This window comes from Nicrophorus vespilloides, unplaced genomic scaffold (assembly GCF_001412225.1).
Source record: "Nicrophorus vespilloides isolate i.1.1-1 unplaced genomic scaffold, Nicve_v1.0, whole genome shotgun sequence".
NCBI lineage: Eukaryota > Metazoa > Arthropoda > Insecta > Coleoptera > Silphidae > Nicrophorus > Nicrophorus vespilloides.
The window spans coordinates 264,967-275,200 of record NW_017096383.1 but is presented as its reverse complement, the minus strand read 5'-3'; positions in this window follow the sequence as shown (position 1 = coordinate 275,200).

Genomic DNA, 10,234 nt, shown 5'->3' with positions numbered 1-10,234 from the left:
TAATGAAAGCAATAATTTGTGTTGTTTATACCATTGATGTTTGACGTATTTAAAAAGTACATAACGTGTGTTATAATGCATAGATGTGTGATCAAAATTGTTTGTTATATACTGGATAAGTAGAGTATAAAATGAGCAGAAAAAATAAAGTTCAACTATTGAGAAAATGATTTTAATACACGAATTTTGACGTAATTTGTATTTGATTAAAAAACCACATGAAAACATAGCAATACTCTACTGATACCTAATGAGTCTACACATTTAAAGAGTAACGCATTTTGCTCTAATGGGTGAATTCGTCATATTTAGGATAAATAGGAAGTACGAATGAGGATCGAAATAATAAGTTATGTTTACAATCAATTATAGAAATTTATAACAATAATAATAGTTAATTATAGAATGTTTAATGTTCTTGAATGATTTTCAAATTCGGATTAAATAGCATTGAAGAAAAGAATATAAAGCGGAAAAACAAGTAGTATATGTATTTGCACTAATTTTATAGAAAAATACTTTCATGTGATGACAAAATAAACATACTGAAATATGAGCAAATATTTTTGTTATTTGTAGTTAATCATTTAATAATTAAAGATTGATTTACAAATTTTGAAAGTAAAGCAACGAGTTCTGTGGATAATACTCGGAAGGGTGACATATTTAATCAAATTCGAAATAATTGGAAAATGTTCAAGAAAATAATAATATGTAATATTTTTTTAATTTTGAACTATAATTACAGATTTTATATAATTTTATAATAAATTGCTAAATAGTTGATTAAGTTATGAAATGATAGGAATCATTATCTGTTTTATAGCAAAATAATGTCATATTTCCAAAGTAAAACAATGAACGCCGTGGATAATACTCGGATGGGTGACCCATATATTTTAACAAATTCAAAATAAATATAAAGGAATGGAATAAATAAAGTAATAAAATATAGTAATTGTGATTAATTTAAAAAAATTTAATCAATAATTGCATATTTTTATATAATTTTATTGTATATTAGAAGGAAATACTGATAAATGAAATTTGATGTAATTTGTTTCATTTCATAACAAACATGATCAATATTTACGAACATTTATTTGTTACTTACATTTATCTACTTATTGCAATTGCTAATTATTTATATAAAATTACATTTTAAAGGTAAAATTAACATCAAAAATTGATATATTTTCATGTAATTGACAGTTGTTTTTGAACAAATCTGTGAAACTGTGAAATAACAGCAATAATTTGAATTAATAAAAGTTGATAAATTAGTTTTGACATAATTTAAGTTAATTTAAAAACTGTTGTGAAATGTAAGAAAATTTCATATATAATCAAATAAAAAAGATCAACTATTACAAAAGGTTTTGCGTCCAATTTACATATAAGTTTATAGTAAATTAATGAGCTACTGAATGTTGATATTTTAACCTTATACTTAGTAGTTGATTAGAAAAATACCACAAAACTAATAATTTCAAATAATAAAATCTGATACAGTGGAACCTCGCATAACGAGCATTTCGCTTAACGATCAAAATGAATAGTACAAAAAATTACTCGCTTAACGAGCGACGTTTCGCATAACGAGTGACAATGAGAAGAGAAGTCCCAGATGTGTATTTTTGAAAAAGTTTCAGCGAGGTACTGTACATTAATTTTTAGATTCTTTGCAATTGATTATTATAAAAAAAAATAATTTATGTGGATAATAAAATATATAATTGAAATTCTAAATAAATAGAAATTTATAAAAGTAAAGACTTGAAACCAAAAACTTCTTATTAACTAAAACTATCAATAAATTTAAATTACTTAAAAAGTACAATTCGTACTTGCTTTATCGAAACTCAATGAAACACAAATAACAACTATAAACTAATGATAACCACCCAACGATAAAACTCTAATCGAATTCGCATTCTAAACAACAACGAGTGTCATCATCGCACGTAAATTCCACATAAAATGCGTTTTCCAGCGAAACTTAGACGCTGCTGCTTGGCTTGATGTATCAAACGAAATAAAAATCAATTAAAGTGAAACATGTTTTTCGTTTATTCGGAATGCGTCGTCGCATACCGAATATAAAATGTTCATTTTCAATTCAGGCAATCACATTAATAGGAAAAATATCGTTTATAAATCCTCAAATTCAGATAAGAAACACAAATAAAAATAACCACAAAAATTGAACATTAAGGAGAAAAACTAAAAGCAATTAATTAAAAGTGTACAATCTATTTAATTGTGGAGCGGAGAAAAAAACTAAATAGATTTTTTTTTTATTATCTGACTATTAAAGGAAATTAAGGGAATTATGTGATTCGGAATGCCATTTATTTTATAATACTGGAAGCCAAATTTCGATTGCTTCTGAGAATCTCCGCTTCGGACGTTCGAAAATTAATGTAAAGGAAAAATAAAAGGTGATTTGCATATATCAAAAGTTATGGCACATTAAAGAACGTTTAGAATTTAATCATCGGATTTATATTGTTGTGTTATGAATACATCAAATCTAATAAAAAAAAATGAATTCACTTTCATTTTGAATCGAAACAACATGAAAGTGCAATTTATTTATTATTGTCTGCGTTTTACGTGTTAAATGATTAATAATAGTGTCAATTAATTAATTTGTTTGAACTGTTAGAACGTTTTTTTTTAAATGTTATAAAAAATAGTCAATATTTCAAATAAAAAAAACTATAAAATTTATAAAAATAAAATTGTCTATGAAACAATTTGTTGGAATACTTTAAATCGGCTAATAAAACAATTGATACAAAAGAAGTAACAATAACTTAAATTCAGTCATATTTTCGTAAAATCTTAGTTTTTATTGATATTTTCAAATTTAGTAAAATTGCCATGATATGTTATAATAGTGAAGTAAGAAATGTAAATTCTTATTGAACAATACTATTAATTGTTCTATATATTAAAGAACAAACATAATTAATGAATTTTACATTAATAATTATTATAATTTAATTAATTATCGATAAGTTGTGAACATATTTTCGTCAAAATTATAATTAGCAGAAATATTTCAATTTGTTAAATGAAACAAATCAAATCCGTCGGTACGCTTATTCATTTACTCTTTTCTATTTTTCTTTACTAATTTAAATGCAAATTTATTGTCAATATTATAATTAGAGATTAAGTTTAGTAAAGAGAAACATTGTTATAAAAATACACCAATATCTCGCATAGTCCGGATTTCGTCAATATTGTGGATTGATTGAAACCTGACTAATCAAGTAACTAAATGAAATATAAATAAACCACACAAAATGAGACTTGACTGTATAAAGTAAAAAAAAAAAGAGAAAAAAACTGTTGCATATAATAATAATTTAGTACCTAAAAACTTAAAGAATTTATATTAATTTCTAACCGGACTAATCAAAACCGCAATATGAGAATGATTTGAAATTGGTACAAATATTCTATTTATTTATATAATATTATTTCTTTTAACTTTATTTATTATATTTTTATTAATAGAAATATGGTGGAAATGAAAATTTTATTTAGTATTTGCTTAATCTAATCATAAAAGAAAAACGGATGAAACATTCGTTCCATTTGAAGATAACAAATCTTTGCGATTCGCCTAGTGCTCTTTTCTAGAACTCAGGATGTACGATGCAATCTTATCATTGCTTTTCAGACAACACATATTTAAGTTGTTTCTTCTGTTGTTCTGTCTTTGTGTCCTTAATCTAATGTAATCTAATAGACAAGATTAAATGAAACTAAATTTCATTACCTTATTGAAAAAAATAAAAGCAAGAATATGATGATTTTATTTTATGTTCATATTACCTAGATCTAATATTAATTATAAGAATAAAATTAAATTCAATATTTAGTAAACTTTTTTTTTATATCAGCTATGTTTTTATTTACAATAAGTGAATTTGTTGGTGGTTCAAAAGTCATGAAGATGGGGAACTCGATAGTATTCATCTGTAAATTTAGTAAACTTAGTAAAGAAATTAACTTTTTTCTATGATAATTACTCTTCATATTTTGTTTTGAAACTTTGTTTTTAATTTTTTACTTGATTAGACTTTGGTCATAATTTTGACTAACAAATATGTTAAATAATATTTGTAAATAAATGATTAATAATTATTGTGGTGTTGTTGATAACAACCTACAACCTATGAATTGATATTTAAAACATGAAATTATCTTATCAATTGTTATTGTAGGTTATGTATAGCAAAGTAAATACAATTTGGAAACGTCAAATGTATTGAATTAGTCAAATGGTAAATATGATATATTATGATATGCCTCTTCAAAGATGATGTTTAATTCTGTCTTTACTTCTAAAATCCTGATGTTTACTTTAATGAAATACAAATAGAAATATATTTATTTCATCAATTTAAGGATTTAAATAAATGTGTAAATGTTGAAAATGTGTAAATTCTTCGAAATTTTTATTAATTTTTGCCTCGAGTTGACAAATGGTGGCGCCACCTATTCAATAATTAATAAATACTTTTTTAAACGTCAACTGTCAAAATTATTTGTTTATCTTTTCGCTTGTATGAATAATGAATATGATTAAGCAGTATCACAAACTTAACAAAGTGGAATAATTTTATGAAACTATTCGTGGAATTCCTCTTATTTTCTTTTTCTTCTCCGATTAATATTCTAATATTTATTGTATCATGCTACAAAACATATTCATTAGGTTAATGAGCGTCTTCGATCATTGTAGTCTAGCTGGCGAGACAACAATCCAATTTAAAGTTGAAATGCGTGGAACTTGAAACATAGAAGTAGGAGCCGCCCTTATCTAAGAGATATTGATTTTAATTTGTGCGTGGTTTCCATTTCTCTCCACATTTACCCCTCTCAACAAATGCACACCAAAAAAAAATGGAAAACAATCAGAAAGAGAGGTACAACAACCGCACACACACACAAAATATATATATATAGATATATTATGCATATAGACTGTGATCCGTGAGCGAACCCGTTCGAGGCTAATTTATCCGGACTACTAATCTACAAAGCGTGTAGTATTCTAATGTCTGTATTAGCTATAAAAGGTTGTGTCTGGCGTAATAACTCAGAGGAGAGAGCAGATGGCGCCAGGCGCGCTAAGAGCCCCATAAATAAAATGCCTCGGCTAAGCAAAAGAAATAATAGGAAGGAAGGAGAGAAAACGAGGCAAGAAGAATGAAGGAGGATGGATGCTGCGATGCGCAATAAGGAGGGACAGAGAGAGGTGAATGATATAAAAAGGAGAATTGAATCACGTCGACGAAACGTGATTGGTCGACGGCGGCTGTCATGTGTGGTCATGTGCGTCCACGCCTACCCTTTTTAATTCGCGTCCGAAGACCAGTGCCTCTCTGGCATTAATTTGAAGTGCCATTACCCCACTCTTAAGCAGAGCTTGACCAGTAGGAAATTTGTTTATAATAAAAGAAATTGTTTGAAAGCATTACCTAACTAGTTACAAGTAAAATATTGTGGACAAACATTAATTAATCGAGATATTTAAACCTATCCATCGTTTTATACGGTACTTTCTTTACACGATTTCGCTTTTACACGGTTTAAGAAATTTCAAATTAAAAAATTAAATGTTCAAAATAACATATCCTTCGTTTTACACGATACTTTTTTTTTTACATGTTTTCGCTTTTACACGGTTAAACAAAATAAATATTGATAATAAACTGGCTTTCAACATTTTTGTTTGATTTGATTGTTTATTAATTATTTGTTTTTTTTAATACTTTTCGCGTATTTACATTCATAAAGTTTTTCTCAGCAAATTCCCGATTTACACGGTACATACTACAAGCAACCATCGAATAAAACAGTACATGAATAAGACGGAATTTTAATTAACACAAATTATGACAACACTTATTTAACAATACATTTTTTTAATTACTATCAAAATTTTGTACACAATTTTGTTAAGAACATCTTTTAAATTGAAAATAAGAAACTCAATGTCTATTTATAAGATGGCTCTGGAGTATCGAATAACACGATTTTTTTCATTAAAAGTGGTCTTCAAATATTTTACAAATTACTTTGTAAATATTGCGTGGACATACTCATTCCATTCTCACATATTTTACAAAGAAAAACTGTATAAACTTAAAGTTTCAAGTAGATAGAACTCTCAATTTTAATGAACTTGACAAATATTATTACGTAAATTACACTTATATTTTCTAACGTAGATAAAACTAAGTTGTAGTAATTGCTACTATATTCACCATTGCAGGGATTATTTTAATACTTCACAAGTATTTTTCTATATAAAGTTTTGTCTTTGAAACAATGCAATTCAATAATTAAGATGAAAATAACTCGATTTGTTAAGCAACTAGCCGATGTATACAAAATATCTTAAATTCTTTATAATTGCTTTAAACAAGTAAATAATCTGATTTAAATATTAAAACTTATCATATTTATTCTTCAAAATATTTTGTCACGTCATTCAGTTCTTTTTTTAACAAATAATTCTTTCTATCTGTTTACTTATTCAGGTTGAGAAGTTTCACGTTTTGTACAAGTTAATTTCATGGTGCTATTGACCATAAGTCTTTTTGCCCTTTTGTAAATTCTTAATTCAATACTCTTGGAGGAAATCTACTAGGAGGAAATCACATGAACAATAATAGCAGAAACAACCAAAATTCAATTTGTTAAACTAATTAGGAAACAAGGAATTTCAATTAAAATATTTATGTATTTATAGTTGTATTGTCCTAATTATTTTACTGCATTTTGTAAATATTATTATTTGATTAATTCCTTTATTGTTAATTATTGACTCACATAAATGTATTGCTTTAACAATATTCAACAATACAATTTTTCTTTGATTATTTACTTTAATAAATATATTTTTTGTAACTTCTACACATTTTCTCACAATTATTATCAAAAATAATAAGTTCAATTTCAATACAAATTGTACTTTTTTCATATTTTAAGGAAAATGGAGTAGAAAACACAGAAATGTATATAAAATATTCCTTTGGTAAAAAAGCTGTTATAAATATGTTTTTCCTAATGCATTGAAAGAGTTAATCCCTTTGCATATGAATAAACGTTTTTCAGTTAAAAATCATTGATTTTTTACTCGTTTACAGTCATTTTTGTATATAACTTTCATAAAATAAATACGTATGAGTATCTAACATTCTAACGCTTTTAATTTTATTGCTTTGGTTTGAAAACTAGAAAATATACTTTAGACGTATGAGACATTTACTAAAATTGTTTTCTAAATTCAGCTTTCCAGTTTCCAGTAAAAACATGTGAATGTATCAGTTGTCTTTTGATATTATTCTCCCAAAATATTTGTTGAAGAAGTTATAATATTGAGAAAGTTGAGATGATTCTGTTGGTTGGTATTTTAAGAGTAGAGACATGAATTGACTTCATATCACCTCCTCATTAGATACACTCATTACCTTTTGTCTGCAGATCGTTATAGGCGTTCGCCACCTGCTGTTGAAACGAGCAACTGCATAAACAACATAAAATTATGAAAATGATATGGATATTTGCAACAATATCGCAGAAAAATATAAGAACCGCGCGCGAGAGAGGAGAGAGAGAGTAATCTTTTCGGGGCGAAGATTGCGAAATCCATATTTCCATAATTCCATATTACGTTGTTGTTTTCATTTCATTTTACGATAATTGCGTTTTAATTAAGTCTCGGGGCTTGTGCTAAGTGCCCGAACTAATTTGCATTCAAATTTTGCGCCGCAGTTTATCAAATCGGGCCGCAATTATTCTCAACAATCGCAGAAACGGATAGTTGGGCCGGGAAATCGTCTCGATACAATTTCGTTTTAATTAAATCGTCCGATTATCTTTAGTGTTATTAGAGAATTGAGGCCGCGAAATAATGTTAAATAATAATTGCATTTTAATTTATTTCCATATATATATTCAATTAATATATCCAATTTCGTTTGTGTCCTGCATCTCTTTCCCCCTTCTTCATTTCGCTTTTGTAAAGGTTTTCAGTTTGTTCTTTTCGTTTTCACGTTGTTTTATTCTTTTTCATTTCCAAACTTTTGTTTGTTCTTGTTTCGTTCCACCTCTCGAGACTTCTTATTTTGGATCTCGCGATTATCTGGTGAGTGGATTCCGTTGTCCGGCTGCGAATGAGTTCCAGGAAAAACAGTCGTGGACCGTCGCGGATCTCAATTTATTGGCACCGAAAACACAACCAAAACGAACTTGAAAGTTTCCACTCGTCCTTTTTTGTATACATTTCTTCACCCTTTTTTTTTTGGAATGAAATCCGCTTGAGTTTCTGTCGCTATAAATAGATATAACGTCCGAAATTTATAATAAATGATGTTAAGAAGTTAATATTTTTCTTTATATTATACTTAACATATTAGGTTACAATCTAATTTACACTTATTTTCAATTGTTTCTAAGAAATACTATATCTTTTGTTTCATAAACAGATTGGGTGATGTAAAAAGTTCTGAGCGTTTTTCGTTAGATGGTTTTAGAGAGCCATATCTCACGATGTATACGTTGCATATTGTCATTATATACTGCAAGTAAAAGGAGACATAAAGCTTTAAAAAATGTTCTTTGACAGTTTTGTGTTTAGTGAATCCAGTTGTGTGTTAGAGGATTCCAAAATGGACGTAAAAAAATAGAAAATTCGATACATTCTTCTGTACCACTACGACCAAGTGGAAAAGCGGAGCAGGCGGCCAAACAAAAATGTGTTGTTTATGTACCCAATACAGTATCGAATGCAACAGCAAAACGTTGGTTCCAACGCTTCCGTTCTGGTAATATGGACGTAGAAGATGAGACATTTCTGGTAGGTCAATCCTCGAAAATGTTGATAAAATCATAGAAATCGTCGAATTGGACCGACATATGAGCACTTATTCCATTTCCCAGAAGAAGAAACTGAAGATTTCCCAGGAACTGAAGATTAGCCGTTTGGAACCATTTGCTGCTGGTCTCAAGAAAAAGCTCTATGTATGGGACAAAACGCTCAAAACTTTTTACTTCACCCGATATATTATCATACTTCAGGTTGCGTTACTTCTGATAATGAAGCTTTGATTCATAATTTCAAGCCCGAAAATCAACTGACAAAATAGACGGATTGATAGATTGTCAGTGAAGAATTTAGTAAAACTTTGTATCAACAAAGATAATGAAAATTAAATTACAGAAATTCTTTTATGTCTTTGTTTATTTAAGAAAACTTTTCATTTTCTATACGAAGAAAAGTATTTTCATTCTGTCCATAATATTCTTACCTCTGAAAACGAAGTTTCGCTTAACAAAGTTATTTCGTTGAACAAGGTATGACTGTATGGAAGAGGATAGCTTAAATTAAACTTTTTTTCCTTATTAAAAATAAAATAGAAAAAAATATAGAATGTAATCACGATTTTTCATTCGTTTTATTAAAAGTTTTGTAAATTCAAATCGTTACATAAAAATAAGAGGTTATCATCAATTTTTTTTATATTTCTCCAATAGTAATTTCATTAATTTGTATATAAAAATCACATATTTTCATTAGAAATTTGAAGATTCTACAAAAACTTAATAAAAATTTTATACTAATAAAAAGAAACACTTGCAATTGAACAAAATTACATTCAATTTAAAATCATTTACATTACATTTTCAATAACAACTTTACTACTCACTTTTTTAATTGCAAAATTGATTATTTTTATATAAAAAAGAAATAAGAAAAAATTAGATAAAACAAAGTTATTTTTCACAATTATACAAATGTATCACATTACTTTTATGTTTATTTCTCTTTTTCAATTTATTACATATAAGTATCAATTTTTGTAACTTTATATTGGTATTACTATTAAAATTGTTAGAAAATATTTTATAAAAAAAAATAACAAATTGCTATTTTATATAGAAGATTTGTTTGTGTAAACCAGAGGTCTTCAAAATACGGCCTGCGAACACAATAACTGATACACATAATGAAATAAAACATTGTACTTATGATTAATGAGTTTTATGTAGCTGTAACTTTCCACTGAGAATTGTTTGTATTTGTGGATCAAGTTTACTAGTGAAAATTATGAGCAACGACTTCAAATACTCATAATTTGGATCTGTAAATAGTTTTTTTGGTATATGTCGTTTTGGAGAATATTTTGGCCCTTTATGGATAAGT